The sequence below is a fragment of the Aotus nancymaae genome, unplaced genomic scaffold (genome assembly GCF_030222135.1).
Source record: "Aotus nancymaae isolate 86718 unplaced genomic scaffold, 86718_ANA_hifiasm-v0.15.2.pri h1tg000004l, whole genome shotgun sequence".
NCBI lineage: Eukaryota > Metazoa > Chordata > Mammalia > Primates > Aotidae > Aotus > Aotus nancymaae.
This window is the reverse complement of record NW_026988415.1, coordinates 5,186,292-5,202,540: the sequence shown is the minus strand read 5'-3', so window position 1 is coordinate 5,202,540 and position 16,249 is coordinate 5,186,292.

Sequence of the window (16,249 nt, the reverse complement as noted above, 5' to 3'; positions counted from 1 at the left end):
GCCTCTGGCAGTCATTCTACTCTCTTTGTTCATGAATTCAATTGTTTTGATTTTTAGATCCTACAAATGTGAGAACATGCTATGTTTGTCTTTCTGTGCCTTGCTTATTTCACTTAACATAATGATCTCCAGTTCTATCCATATTGGTGCAAGTGATGGGATCTCATCCTTTTTTGTGGCTGAATAGTAGTTCATCATGTAGATGTACTATATTTTCTTTGTCCATTCATCTGCTGATGGACACTTAAAAAGAAAAAAGTAAAAGATCAGAAAAATTAACTTATGGAATATTTTTTATGAGTTTGCTTTTTGCTTGCTTCTTTGTTTATGCAAATTGCTAACTTGTTATTGACTTAAAATAACAGGTTGAAAGACAGTATTTGCAAGCTGCATGGTAAATTCAAATCCCCAAAAATCACAACAGTCACACACACAAAAAAATAAAAAGCAAGAAACTGAATCATATCACCAGAGAAAATCACCTTCCCTACAAGGAAGAGAGAAAGGATAGAAATAAGAAAGAGAAGACAACTAAACAACCATAAAATAAAGAATAAAATGACAAGAGTAAGTCTCTACTTATCAATAATAACATTGAATGTAAATGGACTAAACTCTCCAATAAAATAAAACATCTGGTGGCTACATAGATAAAAACACATGACCCATTGTTCTTTTGCCTAAAAAATAAAACAATTCATGTATAAAGACACATATATAAAAACAGAAGAAAAATATTAAAAATATGTGAACAGTGCCTCAAGGATATTGGGATAATAATAAAAGACCAAGCACGAGTGTCATCAGATTCCCAGAATGAGAAATAAGCAAGTAGTACATAAAAATAATTTGAATAAATAATTGTTGAAACTCTCCAAATTTGGAGAAAGATGTGAACCTTTACACCCAAGAAGATTACTGAACCCTGAACAAGATAAATCGGAAGAAATCTACACATAGAGCTATGATAATAAAACTGCTATTATTAAAGAAAATGAAAATATCCCAAAAACATTCAGAAAAAAACAATGAATTATTGATAGGACAGCAATAATTTAAAGAAAGCATATCTCTCACAAGAAACCATGGAGTGAGAAGGAAGTGGCACATAATTTCAAAGTGCGAAAAAAAGAACTATCAACCTAGAATTCTATACCCAATAAAAATACCCTTTAAGAACGAAGGGGAAATGAAGATATTTTCAGATGAAGGAAACTGAGAAAATTCATTACCAACAGAACTAATCTAATGTAATTCCTAAAGAGGAAATTTCAGGAAAAAGAAAGATAATATGAAATGGAAACTTGAAACACCAGGAATAGGGAAAAAACAACATAAATGGTAAATAATTGGGTAAAATGTAATCATTATTCCCTATGAGCTCACTAAAAATATATGATATCTGTTTTAACACAAGTTTTAACACTGTCTGTTAGTTTTGTAATGTATACAGGTATAATGTACAAGTCAATTACAACATAAAAGCAACATAGCAAAACAGCAAAATTATAGATAAGTTTCCACATTCCATTTGAAGTGATAAAATGTTGATCCTAAGTTGACTGTGAAAAGCTAATTATGTATATAGTAATCCTAGAAGATCCATGTAAAAAATGTGTACATACAGAGATATGGCCATAAGCAACAGATAATTTAAATATAGTACCTAAAATATGCAAATAACATAAAAAAGATCACATTCTGATTCTAAAACTTATATTGATAGGCAACAGGACTACAATTGCTAAGACAGTCTTTAAAAATAGGAGCAAAGTTGGAGGAATTGTACTACTCAATTTTAAAACTTAACAGTTTCAGTACTAAAGGTAGTGTGGTTGTGTGAAGGTTTTAAAATATAAATCACTGAACAGCATGAAAAGTCACAAAATTGATCCATAGATATGTGGGTAGATGATTTTGAGAAAGGTTAAAAGACAATTTACTAAAGAAACGATAGTCTTTTAAAGAAATTATATGAGAACAATTGGAATCCATATGCAAAAATATACTTTGACATATATCTCATATTATGCACAAATATGAACTCAAAATAATCTATAGATATAAATGTAAAATGCATAACATTTACAAGCAACATTGGAGAAAATATCAACCTTTGTTAAAAGGAAAAAATAAGAAAGTGGATTTCATCAAAACTAAAACTTTTCTTCTGTCTAAGACTTCTCAAGAATAAAAAAAGCCAGCTAGGTAAATAATATTTGCAAATCACGCATGTATCCGAGAAAAGAACTGTGTGGGGCATTTACCCTACTTAGTGTTTTTCATCTTCTTATATCTGTGGTTTGGTGTCTCTTAATTTTTAAAAAATTCTCAATCTTTCATCTTTCTCTCTCCTTCATTGTAGGATTCCAATAATGCCTATGTTATACAGTTAGATAGGTACCATAGCACTTGGATGTTGATGCCAGATGGTTCCAACATCTGGACCTGGAGTGTCTGTTTCCCTTGCCTTTTTTTATGGTTTATGAACATCTCTTAAATGCTGGAAATTATTTGTAGGACAGCAGGGGCTAATGTAAATAGTTTTAGTGTCTAGAATTGGGGATCACTTTCCTACTGTAGGCCTTTAATTGAGAGTTATTTTAGTTAATCTAATTAGAAATTGGGCTGAGCTTGTGTTTTTTGGTTACTATTGTTATAATTGGTATACTGAAGACTTCAACTTTCTCTAGTAATACTGTACATTTACAGTAGGGCTGGTTTGCCAAGAGGGTGCTGCTTCAATGTTTGCTCCACCATCAAATTTTGTCTCCTCTTTGCACTGTGGCTCAGAGGGTCTGCTGCAGTTCTGCCGATAGCATGCCATTGCTATTTATAATGATGCATGCTAGTCTCTTGGCCAGGATGAGTGCATGATCATTCTCTAATGTTCTCTTTAAGACTCCATCTTAGCCAGGCAGATGTCCCTGGGCCCCTGGGGTATGGTTTTCAGGCTATCATGAGTGCCCTTCCTTGAACTGAGTTGTAGGCCCAATGGTTAGGCCTGTTTCTCCATTGTGATGAGAGAGTTTTTGTCTGTTTGCCTCCTTTCCCAAGTGGCAGGATTTGGTAGTAATCCAATATCAACAGATTTTGTTATCCTCTTACCTACCACAGACTGAGGATTTTGTTAATGCTATGGTTTAAATGTGTCCCCCAAAATCCATGTGTTGGAAACTTAATCCTTAATTCCATAGCATTGATTTGGGACCTTTAAGGGATGATTAGATCAAGGGGGCTCTGTCCTCGTGAAGTGATTAATGCTTTTATCCTGAAAGTGGATTAGTCATCATAAGAGTGTGTTACATTTTTCAGTAGTGGGTTCCTGATTAAAAGATGAGTTCCACACCTCCCTCTCATGTGCTCTTGTGCTCTTCTGCCTTTCTGCCATTGGGTGATTCAGAAAGATGGCCCTCATAAGAGGCCACCCTCACTCTAGGACTTCCCACTCTCCAGAACTGTGAGAAATACATCTCTGTTCTTTATAAATTACACAGTCTCAGGTATTTTGTTACAGCAACAGCAAAATGGACTAAGATATTTCCATAGAGGAATTAGGGAAGAAGAGGCGTGGAAGATTTTATGCCTCTTCCATAGCAGCTGCTGTTCGTTCCTAGGCCCCCTTCACAAGGAAAACACTTTGGGAACTCCCCTTGGTCTTTATTATGAGCACCTGTTGAGATTCATGGACAATATTGCATCAAGAGTGTGAGAAATCCCTGGCCCCATATCTGCAGTGCTCATGAGCTTTACACACTCCTGCCAGCCTCAAATTACTGATTTGTCAAATATTTTTGTAAAATTCTTCTTAGCAGTGTTCAGCAGCTCTGTCCCACGTAAGCAAGAACTTTGGTTCACTCTATTCCTGTATATGCCTGTCTTTCCTCAGAGTTTTGGTTAGTTGGTTTTCCTGTGACCTTAGCTGCATAATGCATTAAAGAAAAGTCATGAGTTTGCAATTTGTCTAGAATTTTCCTGTAAGTATGGTAGCTCTGGTTTTTTTTTTTTTGTTTTTTTTTTTCCAATTCCTGCCCAGTCAAGTAGAAACTGGAACTTCTGTGGTGAAGATTTTTTAATATTGCTTCTATTTCTTTTATAGTTTTTGGCCTCTTTAGGGTATTGTTTTCTCTGTGACTCAGTTTTGTATGGTATATTTTTGTAAGACTGTAAATTTCTTGTGTTTTCAGGTTATTAACATGAAATTGCTCATAATATTCTCTTGTCATTATTTTTCTTACAGTAAAATACACATTACATTTACAAAATTATAATCATTTAAAGGTGCACAATTTGGTAGATTTAGTACATTCAAAAAGTTGCACAATAATTACCTCTCTGCTTTCAGAACACTTTCAGCATCCCAAAAGGAACCCTATACCTCAAAGCAGTCATTCCACATTCCCCCTCCATCTCAGTCCCTGGAAACTACTGGTGAGCTTTCTGCCTTGATGGATTTGCTTATTCTGCATGTTTCTCATAAATGGACTTATACAATATATGGTCTTTTTATGTCTTTTTTCCCTTAGCATAAAGTTTTCAATGTTTACTCTGTAGCATATATCAGAACTTTATTTCTTTTTATTGAATAATATTGCACCATATGAATAGACCACTTTTGTCTCTCCGTTCATCAACTGATGGGCATCTTGAGTTGTTTCCACCTTTTAGCTATTGCAAATAGTGCTACTATAAACATGTCTGTACATTGTTTGTTTGAACATCTGTTTTTAATTTTTTGGGTCTATGCCTGGAAGTAGAAATTCTGGATCCCATCATGATTCTATGATTTACTTGTTTAGGAAAAATCAAACTGTTTTCCACAGTGGTGGCATCATCGGTTTACATTCTCACTGGCATTGTATGGGACTCTCCATTGCTCTACATACTTCCTAACCTTGGTATTTTCCATTTTTTAAAAATTATAGTCATCCTAGCAAAGTGTAAAGTGGTATCTTGTAGTTTTGATTTGCATTTGTATTCTTTTCTCATTTGGTAATTTTTTTTTGTTTGTTTGTTTTAAAATAGATTTGTAAATGTTCTTTTATAGCCTGGATACTAGTTCCTTTTCACATATATAATTTACAAATGTTTCCTCCTCTTGCATGCATAGTCTTTTCACTTTCACTTTAATAGTGACCGTGGAAGCAAGAAAGACAAAATTTGAGGAAGTCCAATTTATCTATTTTTATTGTTTTTCTTTATGTTTTTGGTGTTATATCTGAGAAACCATTGACAAAACCAAAGTCATGCTTATTTTCATCTTTGTTTTATTCTAAGAGTTTCCTAGAGTTAGCCCTTACATTTAGGTTGTTGGTCCATTTTGAATTATTATTTTTTATATACTGTGAGGACAGGGTCTACCTTTGTCCTTTTGCATCTAAGTATGCACTTGTTGTGTCCCCACCCAAATCTCATCAGGAAATGTAATTTCTATGATATTGTTCTTTGACAAGATTGTTTTAGTGATTCAGGGTCCCTTCATATTCCATATGAATTTTAGAATCAATTTTTCTATGGCTGCCAAAAAAAAAAATACCATTGGTTTTTGATAGAGATTGTCCTGAATCTGTTGAACCTTTTGGAGAGATTTGCGCTCTTAAAAATATTAAGCCTTCCAATCCATAATCACGGGATGCCTTTCATTTATTTATGGAAATTATATAGTCCTTTTAATATGCTGCTTGAGTTGATTTGTTTTATTTTTTAGAAAATGTTTGCATCTATATTTATTACTGGAGAAAGCAGATATCCTAGTTCTTGTCTATATTGGAAGAATAATTTCTAATAAGACACAGTACAAAGCTAGCCGAGAACTTTACTGAAAAAAAAAAAAAATAGTGTAAAATGCTTATTATAGGAAACAATAGGTAGGCACCAAGAGAGAAGCAGGCTGATCCTGAGGGAAAACAGTTCTGAGAGTCCTGTACACGGAGTATTACAATATGAACCTTCTTCAAATTCCCACCTCTGTCTCAAGTTGCCACTTTTTTCTTTTGCCTAGTTTCCCCACTCCTGTCTTAAGTCCCAACCTTTGCCCCCATCTATGCTTGTTGGATCCTCCCTTACATTGGTTAATATGCATACGTGGGCCCGTGATCAATAAAAATCCTGTCTGATGGCAGCCCTGCTTATTACATCACCCTAGGTACGCTGTATATCTGTCAAACCTACACCTCTTGCACCTGCAAATCTCTTTGGAATTTCCTTCTCTGCCCTAATCTGTATTTATGGCACTGAGTTTTGCATAGGAATGTCCCCTTGTCCCTTATTAGCCTATAACCAGTGATATTCTGACATTTTAACTGCAAGGTGAATGATCATTGGGGCATCTTAAGAAGTATTCTGATGAGATTTCTTCCTGCATAGGCACCTCTTCTTCTTCCTGCTCACATTTGACTAAGTTTCTACCCATTCTAGCATTCCAGGTGCTATTAATATGTAAATTTTGGGTGGTCCCTCAGGCATGAATGAGCCTTTCCATACTTTTTCTTTCTCAGGAGTTCCCCTTCTTGTTCATGTCTAGTTATCTATCTATTCTAACATATTTATAAGGAATACTGGTCTCTAGTTTTTTTTCTTCTAATATCTTTATCTGGATTTGACATCATGGTAATACTGGTCTCATAGAATGGTTAGGAAGCATTCCTTTTCCTGATTTTTTTGGGAGAGTTTAATAAAGATTGCTAATTATTTACATATTTGGCATAATTCACTAGTGAAGCCATCTGGCCCAGGGATTTTATTTGTTGGGATGTTTGTACAATTTTTGATCCAATGTTTTAATTATTTTAAAGATGGATATTCCTCCTTGTAGTTTTAGAAGAACAAATGGAGTCAATGAAAAGACTACAAACTGGCCCAAGATTTGCCAGCCATCATTTCCTTGTAGGTAGCCTCGTTCCCCCATTCCCTACCCTGAAAATATTGGGATTTCATTTTCTGCTTTGGTGTTCTGAGTTTACGAAAGAATGATAACTCTTGGCTCATGGCCCCTTCAAATGCAGTAGTGTGGCATTTTTACATCTTCATCTCTATCTCTGACTCTCCTGCCTCTACTTATAAAAAATTTATTATTATATTGGGTCCACACTGATGATGCAGAATAATCATTCCATCTCAAGATTTTAATCATATCTGCAAGTCACCTTTCACTATGTAAGTTAACATATTGACATGTTTTGTGGATTAGGGCATGGCCGTCTTCGGAAAAAGTATCATGGTTCCTACTGCAGTATACATACATACACACACACACACACACACACACACACAATATACAGTATACACATATATAGTATATGTATATACAGCATACACACAGGTATATATATACAGCTAGCTATATATGAATTTATATATAGCAGTGTGTACACCATATATATGTATATTGCATATAGTATACAGTATACATATATCCTGCATATATGTGCACTGTATACAATAAACAGTATACATATGCATTATACTGTATATACTATATATGTATACAGTATACACACAGCTATATCTAGCTATATGTATAGATGTGAATATACTGTAATCTCATCTACAGCATATATGTTTTATACACATACAGTGTATACTGTATGTGTGTTTGGGCATGTGTGTATAGCTTAAGGGGAGTGTAAATATGCCCTAGGCTATGAAACAATAATTATTTCCATTTTACAATGGTTATAAAATATAGCTTGCTCTACAGTCAAAAGCAAAGGTCCCTATAGCCCACATACTCCAAAAATAGGATACCATATTTCCAGGTATGAGACCCAGAAAAGTTTATTTTCAAGAAGGCTTCTTCCCAACGTTCCCTTCCTAAAATGAGTTTGTAGCATGGCACATCCATAAGCAAGATTCTGAATTTTTTAGCCCTCTTCCAGTTTTAATGACCTACGATGTCATGCCATTGATTCCCAAAGCCTAATTATGAAGTAAAAATGCATTCATTCCATCTCAATAGCCCCAAAAGTCTTAATTCATTCCTGCATCGTATCAGATATGGATGAGACTCATGGTACTATTCATTATGAGGAAAATTCCCCTCCAGCTTTGAGATTGTAAAATCAAACAAATATGTTCTTTCAAAACACAATGGTGGAAGTGGCAGAGGATAGTTATTTTCATCTCAAAAGGGGAAAATGGGAGACAAGAGAGAGTAACAGATCCCAAGTAATTCCAAAATGCAATAGCATGAACAACATTAAATCTTAAGTCCTGAGAATCATCTTGTGTGACTGACTCCATGTCTTCCCTTCTGAAAAACACTGGGGTGAAAATTGGGCCCCTAAGGCTAGAGGTATCCCTGATTACATGTCTTTGCTGGGTACAGTTCATACAGCAGCTCTTATGGGTTAGAGTCTCATGCCTGAGGCTTCCCAAGGCTAGAATTGCATGTTGATGGCTCTACAGTTTTGGGTTTTGTGGGGTGTCCCACTGCCACAGGTCCACTGAGCATTTCCCTAGTGGGGATTCTCTGAGATGACCCCACCCCTGTGGCAATTCTCTTTCTGGCTCCAAGTCTCTCCAGGGTATCTTTTGAAATCTAGGTGGAGGTAACCATGCCAGCAGAGCTCTTGTATTCTGTACAACTGCAGAGTTGGTACCACATAAATGCTAACAAGTTTTATTGCTTGTGCTTTCTGGACAGGCAGCCTGAGCCATACCTGGACCTGCTTGAGCCACAGCTAAGGTGGCCAAGAATTGCTGCACTGGTTTATGAGGAGTGGAACCTTGACATCATTCTGTCTCCAATATTCTGACATTCTCAATCTGTGATGGTGGGACTGTCCCCATGATTTTCTAATACAATGGATCATTCTTCCATTGTATTAATGAATAGCATCTGGCTTCCCTCTATCTATACTAGTTTTCTTATCAAAATTTCACTTGACCACCCCCTTGGCATTCTCTTCTGAACATGTTTTCTCATTTTTTACAGAATAAAATTTTTTCAATTTATTTTTTATTTTTATTTATTTATTTATTTTGAGACGGAGTCTCGCTCTGTCACCCAGGCTGGAGTGCAGTGGTGCGATTTCAGCTCACTGCAACATTCGATTCTTTGGTTCAAGGAATTTGCCTGCCTCAGCCTCCCAAGTAGCTGGGATTACAGGCGCATGCCACCATGCCCGGCTAATTTTTGTATTTTTAGTAGAGATGGGGTTTCGCCTTGTTGGCCAGGCTGGTGTCAAACTCCTGAACTCGTGATCCACCCACCTCGGCCTCCCAAAGTGCTGAGATTACAGGTTTGAGCCACCATGCCCAGCCCCATTTCTTTAAGATTTTTTTAATCCCTTTTAATTATAAAGCCCACCTTTTACTTCTTTCTCTCTTCTGAAATTTTATTATAAGTAGCCAAGGGAAAACATGCCATATCTTCAACACTTTGCTTGCAGATTTCTTCAGCTAAATGTCCTATCTCATCACTCAGAAGTCCTACCTTCCCAAATACTAGAACAGCCACATTCAGCCATATTCTTTGCCAGTATTTTGACAAGAATAGCCTTTACTTTAGTTTCCAATCACATCTTCATTTCTATCTGAGACATCAGAATGGACATCACCATCCATATTTCTACCAATATTCTGTTCAAAATACCTTAAGGAATTTTGAAGAAGACTGAGGCTTTTTCTAGTTTTCCTTCTCTTAGCCTTCACTAACATTGTCCTTAATATTCCATTCATGGCAATATGTGCTTTTTCTAGCTTGCACCTCCAGATGCTTTCAGCCTCTACCCACTAATCAGTTCCAAAGTCACTTTCACATTTTTAGGTAATTGTTACGGAAACACCCACTCCTGGTACCTCTTAGTCTATTCAGAATGCTATAATAAAATACGTTAGGCTTGGTAGTTTATAAACAGCAGACATTTATTGTTCATACTGCTAATACTGGAAAGTCTGAGATGAATGCATGAGCATATTTGGTGTCCAGTTGGAGCTCATTCTTTTCTTTATACACTATGTCATCTAGTTGTGTCCTCACATGGCAGAAGGGGTAACAAAACTCCCTCAGGGCTCTTTTATAAGGGCAGTAATACTATTCATGACTTAATCACCTCCCTATGTCCCCAATCCTTAATAAGGATTATCCATTTGGAGGTTAAGTTTCAACATATGAATTTTGAAACCTAACATTTTGAGAAGACAGTAACATTTAGACAATAGTATTTGTGCTCTTGGAGATTCACGATGGAAATTAATACATAAAGACTGAAAAATCCTGCAATGCATAAGCCTGGGTAACTTCTTTTACCTAGTTTTCCCAAAATTTATTTGACTACAAACCACTTTTCTATTCAAGACACTTATCAATGTCCCACAGGATACACTTAGTATATGTTGCCCTGGGTTCCAGGGAAAGAGAGATATTTTTTATTCTAATTATGGAAAAAATAGGATATAGTTTTGCTTTGCGAATCAGATGAAGACTTACCTGAGAAAGCTGAGAACATTGAGTTATAAATGCTAATGCACTATCAAAAATGTAATATGTAAGTCAAATGCTCAACTAAGAACTTGCAGATAAAAACAGAGTTGCTAATATTTTACCTTGTTTATTTCAACTGTCAACTTGTTAACTGTTTAAAATTACTTTGACTCATGGCCTGTAAACAATAGCGTTGTTTTCTCATAATAACAGACAATATAATCTTTCTAGTTGGCTTTTAGAGAATAATGACAGATTACTTTGATTTTAAAATATATACTGGCATTGGACAAATACATATACTGCTTTGATGCTTGTATCAGGAAGATTCTTTATATAAACTGGAATTTAGATGACCTAAATATTGAGATCATATCAATAACAGTATCAGAATGTTTCTGATAAGATTTTCAAGAATATAGACAAAATAAATGTATTCTTAAAAAAATTATGCATGGTAAGTACTAATTAAATAGTCAATGAAATAGACCAACCTGAAAGTGATATTCTGAATTAGAACAATATCAGGGTATAAAATATTTTAAATATGTTTCATTCCAATTAAACTATGAAAAGAGGGACAGTATGTGTAGTGGCTAAGAGTGTAGAAACTGAAGTAAGCCTGCATAAATTAAAAGACCCTGCTCTGGAGGTGCTACAAAATGGCTGAGTACAGGTAGCTGGCACCAGCACTTGCCTCCTCCACAAAGAATAACCAAAATAATGAGTATATAATCACATTTCAAGTAGATCTAAGGGAGAAGAGTGGAATTTAACAAAGAAGTGACAGGGAACACTTAAGGCAAAGATAGAGAGGAAAACAAGTCAGCCTGCTTGATCAGGATTGGTTGGAAGCCTTAAAAGGCTTCCTGATGCAGGAAAGGGTAAGTGGAAGATGCCCAGTGGTCCATAGGTCCACCATGGATACCTACAATACCTTTGCTGGTCCTGAGACTAACATAAGGAACTACCTGGAGACTATGCAATGGGATTGGTCCAGAAGAAGCTTATGCTGGATTCAACATACTCCCTGAGTCCTAAGCAGCTCAACATGGTGTTATTTTGAGAGCCTGGTCTTGACGAGACTGCATCCTGCCCTGGGGCCTAACAACCCCTGTATCTTCACATTTTGGAGCTCCATTGACATCTCCAACATGCAGCTTCTACTACTGCTGCCGGGGTTGAAGTGTGAACCACTGGTAGTGACTTTGCCCTTGCATCTCCAGAAGGAGGATGCCATGCATTTTCATGTACCCCGAGGTCAGGATCTACCACCTACAGCCACCACCACTGCAAGCTTCTGCCACTGGGGCCAAAACATGAACCACTGGCAGTAACTTCATCATTCCCAGCAGCAGAGCCACCATGACTTTACACACTCCTAAAGGACGGAATACCCCGTCTGAAACTGAAACCTAGGGCTTAAGTATATGCTCCATATGTGCCTACCTACATCTACTGCCACTGAAAGAAATTCCTTCCTCCCCAGGAACTGAGTTGCAGTGCAAATTACCGGAATAATTCATTGAATAAAATACAAAATACATTTGAAAGCTTAACAAATAGACTAGAACAAATGGGACAATTTCAGAACTTGAAGACAAATCTCTTAAAGGAATCCACTCAGAATAAAATTGAAAAGAATGGACAAATATTTGCAACATATGGGACACCAAAGAGTGGCCAAATGTTCAAAGTTTGGAGTTCCAGGAGGCAAAGAGAAAGCCAAAGAATAGAAAGCCTGTTTAATGAAATAATAGTTGAAAATTTTCTTAGTCTAGCAAGAGATTTAGACATCCAGATACAGGAAATTCAGAGATCTCCAAGTAGATATAACTCAAAAAGGTCATCTTTAGTAAAAAAATGAAAGTCAAAGATAAAGAGAGAATCCAAAAAAAAAAAAAAAAAGCCAGAAACAAGCATCTAGTCATTAATAAAGGAAATTCCATCAGACAAATAGATTTGTCAGCAAAAATTTTACAGTCCAGGTGAGAATAGGATGATACATTCAGAGCACTGAAAAAAAAAAAAAAAAACTGTCAGTCAAGGATACTACAGCTAGCAGATTCATCCTTCATAAATGAAGAATAAGTCATTCGCAGACAAGCAAAAACTGAAAGAAATTATTACTATTAAACCAGCCTTACAAGAAATGCTTAAAGGAATCTTACACCTGGAAGAAAAAGGATATGTAGTATAATAAAAACACAGGAAAATATAAAACCCACTGGTAAACACACAAATAGGAAAAAAAAAAGGACTGAAATTTTACCACTACAGAAAAGCATCAAGTGACAATGATAAACAATATCAGGGAAAGAAAGAAACAAAGGATATATTGATACAAAACAACCAGAAATCAATGAGTAAAATTACAGGAATAAGTCCTCATCTATTAATAATAACCTTGAATGTAAATGGAATAAAATTTCCCCTAAAAAGATATAGACTGGCTGAATGAATTATATAAAACATGATCTAACTATACATTGCCCACAAGAAACTCATCTTACCTGTAAAGACACATATAGACTGAAAGAAAATGGACAGGAAAATATACTCCATGCAAACAGAAACCAAAAGCAAGCAGGAGGAGTATCTTGTGAATATCAAACAAAATATATTTTAAGTAAAAATAATAAAAAGAGACAAGGAAGATCACTACATAATTGTAATAGAATTATGTCAGCAAGAAGATATTACAATTCTACACAAATATGTTCCTAACACAGGAGCACCAAGATACATAAAGCAGAAAAATCACTAGATCTAAAGAGAGAGATAGATTCAAATATAGCAATTCTTAGGGATTTCAACATCCCATGTCAGGATTAGTCAGGTCATCTAGACAAAAATTCAACAAAGCAACAGTGGGTTTAAACGACACTTTAGACACAATGGACTTAACAGACATTTACAGAACATTTTATCCAAAAGCTACAGAACAGACATTTTTCTCATCAGCACATGGAACATTCTTCAGGATAGACTATGCGTTAGGACATGAGGCTCAATAAATTTTCAAAAAATGAAATAATATCAAATATATTCTCAGACTACAATGAAATAAAACTGGCAATCCATAACCAAAGAAACGAGATAAACTATACAAATACATGGAAAACAAACAACATGCTTTTCAAAGATCATTGGGTCAATAAAGAAATTAAGGAGAAAATAAAAACAATTCTTGAAACAAGTGAAAATAAAAACACAAGAAACAGAGTCCTATGGTAGACAGCAAAACACTACTAATAGAAAAGCATACAACAATCCTTGCTTATATGAAAAAAGTAGACAAATTTAAAAAATATATAAACATAAACCTCAAGATACTAGAAATGTCAGAATAAGCCAAACCCCAAAATAGTACATGGAAGGAAATAATCAAGATGAGAGTATGACTAAATTAAATAGAGAATAAAAAACATACAAAAGATAAACTGAATGAAAAGTTGCTTTTTTGAAAAGATAAACAAAATTAATAAACTGCTAGCTAGACTAATCTAGAAAAAGAGAGAAGTCCCAAATAAACAAAATCAGAAGCAAAAGAAAACCTTTCAATAGATATCACAATAATGCAAAATATCATCACAGACTATTATAAACAACTATGCACTAACTATCTGGAAAACAGAGAAAATGGATACATTCCTGGACATACACATCCTAGCAAGAATGCATCATGTGAGGCAGAACAAGATGGCAGAATAGAAAGCTCCACTTATTGTCCCATCCAACAAGGACATCAAGTTAACAACTATCTACACAGAAAAAGCATCTTCATAAGAACCAAAACTCTGGTGAGCACTCACAATACCTCGTTTTAATATCGTATCTCTGGAAAGGGGATCGAATGACTGAATCCATTCCTCCCCTACCCCCAGCAACAGCTGCAAGGTGCAGAGTGCCCCTGGGCAATAGAGCAGGGAGAACACAGCAATTCTGAGGCATTGAACCCAGCTCCGTCCTGTTAGGGTAGAAAGGAAAACTGGACCAAATGCTGCTGAGGCCAACCATGGAGGAAGCATTTAAACCATCTGTAGCCAGAGTAGAATTGCTGATCCCAGCAGTCCAAACTTGAGAGCCTACGAACCTCAACACCAAGGGCTATGGCACTCTGTATCTCCAAGTAAACTTGAAAGGCAGTCTATGTCATAAGGACTGTGACTTCTAGGCAAGTCCTAGTGCTGAACTAGGCCCAGAGACAGTGGATTTGGGTGGAGGGGTGCATGTGACATACTGAGACACCAGTTGGGACAGCTAAGGGAGTACTGTTACTGCCCCTTCCTTAAGTCCAGGCTGCGAAGCCCAGGGCTAAAAAAAGGACCCCTTTCTTTTACTTGAGGAGAGGCTAGGGAAGAGTGAATAGGATTGTGTCTTGCATGTAGGGTACCTGCTCAGCCACAGCAGGATAAGGCACCAATAAGAATCATGAAGCCCGCGTTTTGGGACCTAGATGTGTGATTATATACTGATTCATGGGCTGTAGCCAATGGTTTGGCTGGATGGTCAGGGACTTGGAAGAAGCATGGCTGGATAATTGGTGACAAAGAATTTGGGGAAGAGGTATGTGAATGGACTATTCTGAGTGGTCGAAAATTTGTATCCCATGGAAGTGTTCACCAGTGGGTGATGTCAGTGGAGGAGGAATTTAATAATCAAGTGGATAGGATAAGATTACTATCTGATTTAATTAAATTATTTGATTTAATTAAGTCATTAAAACTTCATTAATATTATTATTGGGTGTTTACTCAAAGAAAAAATAGTCTATCAAAAGGATAAGTAAACTCCCATGTTTATTGCAGCATTATAAATCAACCCGAGTGATCAAATCAGCTTAAGAGTTCTTCAGTGGGTTAATGAATTTAAAAATATATAGTAATTATACATAAAAGAATACTTCTGGCAGTGAAAGATATCAAATCCTGTAATTTGCAACAACATGGGAGAATCTGGAGATCATTATGTTGCGTGAAACAAACCAATCAGACAAATAATTGCATTTTCTCACTCATATATGGTAGCTACAATAAAAAGTTGATCTTATGGAAGTAGAGAGTAGAATGATAGATATCAAAGGCTGAGAAGGGTCTGCGTATGGCAGTAGTAGATGAAAAAGGGTTGGGTAATGGGTGCAAATATACAGTTAGATAGAAGAAATAAGTTTTGATATTTGATAGCAGGGTGGTGTGACTAAAGTTAACAACAATATATTGTGCGTTTCTAAATAGCTAGTAGAAAGGACTTGAAATGCTCCCAATACATAGATATAAATACTTGAGGTGATGGACACCCCTTCATCAATGTACATTGTATGCATGGAAAAAAACTACATGTACCCCATAATATGTATAAATATTAACCAATAAAATTAATAAAAAGGCTCTAGTTTTATCATTACTAATTGTAGGGTCTTGCATAATGTGACACTCTTTCTTTGGTTTAATTTTTATATGTACAATGTGGTAATTAATAATGGTACCCACTTCACAGAGTTATTTTGAAGATTTAATTAGTTAATATATGCACAGCAGAGCAATTTTTGTTTTATCTTATAGAGTTCTGCTAGTATGATTATTATTAGTTTGAAAATCATACACTAACAGTGTATCCCAATGAAGTTATTTTAAAATTTAACTTGATGTTTGTCTCAGATTATTGTAAATTCCAAATAAGTAAAGCTCAATCTGATGAGGCTGTGTTAAAATTGGTTATTAAATTGATTGTAAAAGTGACTATCACTGTCTTGTTTTCAATGTATTTAACTGTTTTATAAACACTGATTTTAAAAATTGTATTTTGCCAGGATCTCTTTCT